Below are 2,500 nucleotides of genomic sequence, written 5' to 3' on the forward strand. Positions count from 1 at the left end.
TTGGTCAGGGGACGTTACTGCCATGTGTTTCTTTTCTTGTCTTTTTTTTTTTTTTTTTTTTTTCTTTTACGCGGAAATAAGATTAGTCAGGGGACGTTACTGCCATGCGTTTCTTTTCTTGTCTTTTTTCTTTCTTTCTTTTAAGCGGAAATAAGATTAGTCAGGGGACGTTACTGCCATGTGTTTCTTTTTCTTGTCTTTTTTCTTTCTTTCTTTAAAAGCGGAAATAAGATTTGTCAGGGGACGTTACTGCCATGTGTTTCTTTTCTTGTCTTTTTTTTTTTTTCTTTCTTTTAAGCGGAAATAAGATTGGTCAGGGGACGTTACTGCCATGTGTTTCTTTTTGTTTTGTTTTCATATAGTGGAAAGAAGATAAGTTGCAAAAACCAACAAAAAAAAAAAAAAAAAAAAAAAACACAACCCCCCACACACCTGCTAAATGTATTTAATGTTTTTATTTGTTTTCTTAAGCGGAAATAAGAGTAGAAAACACAGGACCATTAACGTCACGTGTTTCTTTGTGTGTGTGTGTGTGTGTGTGTGTGTGTGTGTTTACACAAGTGGAATGAAGTTACAAAAAAATACCCCTCTGTTTTTGTTTTTGTTTTTTTGGTGTTTTTTTTTTGAGTGGTGTCTTGTTTTTGTTTGAAAAGAACAGACAAAAAAAAGTCACAAAAAACACACTTTGAGTGTATGAAGTTGGTATATTTCCAGCTGAATGCCAGTTTTAGGGGCTTTCTTTTTGTTTGTTTGTTTTTTTGTTTTGTTTTTAGAGAAAAAAAAAGCTAGTGACAAAAACCCCACTGAATATGTGCAATATTCCATTTGAATGATGTATGTTTTTATTAAGAGAAAAGACTTCTTTTTTTTTTTAAATGTCGACGTTCAGTGTGTTCAATTCATTTCATTTGAGCGACATTTTGTTTTGTTGAAAATAGTCACAGAACACCCGTTGAATGTTTACGCTATATTCATTTTAAACTTATACTCAGGGAGCCCCTTACAATCAAATGGAAGGTTGATAAAAAAAAAAAAAAAAATTTAAAAACCCACAAAAAAATCTTTGGAAACATCAACGATTGGAAACTTAGGGGCATTTTTCAATCAGAGGTGTGAACACACACACACACACACACACAGAGAGAGAGAGAGAGAGAGAGAGAGAGAGAGAGAGAGAGAGAGTCTCGTTATATGTTTTGATGAATTCCTGTCGATCTGTTTTTACATCGACGGTACAGATCAGCAGCTCACGATCAATAAAAGTTTAACCTTAACCTTTACAGATCAGCAGCTCACGATCAATAAAAGTTTAACCTTAACCTTTACAGATCAGCAGCTCACGATCAATAAAAGTTTAACCTTAACCTTTGAAGATCAGCAGCTCACGATCAATAAAAGTTTAACCTTAACCTTTACAGATCAGCAGCTCACGATCAATAAAAGTTTAACCTTAACCTTTACAGATCAGCAGCTCACGATCAATAAAAGTTTAACCTTAACCTTTACAGATCAGCAGCTCACGATCAATAAAAGTTTAACCTTAACCTTTACAGATCAGCAGCTCACGATCAATAAAAGTTTAACCTTAACCTTTACAGATCAGCAGCTCACGTTCAATAAAAGTTTAACCTTAACCTTTACAGATCAGCAGCTCACGATCAATAAAAGTTTAACCTTAACCTTTACAGATCAGCAGCTCACGATCAATAAAAGTTTAACCTTAACCTTTACAGATCAGCAGCTCACGATCAATAAAAGTTTAACCTTAACCTTTACAGATCAGCAGCTCACGATCAATAAAAGTTTAACCTTAACCTTTACAGATCAGCAGCTCACGATCAATAAAAGTTTAACCTTAACCTTTAAAGATCAACAACTCACGATCAATAAAAGTTTAACCTTAACCTTTGAAGATCAGGACCTCACGATCAATAAAAGTTTAACCTTAACCTTTGAAGATCAGCAGCTCACGATCAATAAAAGTTTAACCTTAACCTTTACAGATCAGCAGCTCACGATCAATAAAAGTTTAACCTTAACCTTTACAGATCAGCAGCTCACGATCAATAAAAGTTTAACCTTAACCTTTAAAGATCAACAACTCACGATCAATAAAAGTTTAACCTTAACCTTTGAAGATCAGGACCTCACGATCAATAAAAGTTTAACCTTAACCTTTGAAGATCAGCAGCTCACGATCAATAAAAGTTTAACCTTAACCTTTACAGATCAGCAGCTCACGATCAATAAAAGTTTAACCTTAACCTTTACAGATCAGCAGCTCACGATCAATAAAAGTTTAACCTTAACCTTTACAGATCAGCAGCTCACGATCAATAAAAGTTTAACCTTAACCTTTACAGATCAGCAGCTCACGATCAATAAAAGTTTAACCTTAACCTTTACAGATCAGCAGCTCACGATCAATAAAAGTTTAACCTTAACCTTTACAGATCAGCAGCTCACGATCAATAAAAGTTTAACCTTAACCTTTAAAGAT

The sequence above is a fragment of the Babylonia areolata genome, chromosome 30 (genome assembly GCF_041734735.1).
Source record: "Babylonia areolata isolate BAREFJ2019XMU chromosome 30, ASM4173473v1, whole genome shotgun sequence".
Taxonomy (NCBI): domain Eukaryota; kingdom Metazoa; phylum Mollusca; class Gastropoda; order Neogastropoda; family Buccinidae; genus Babylonia; species Babylonia areolata.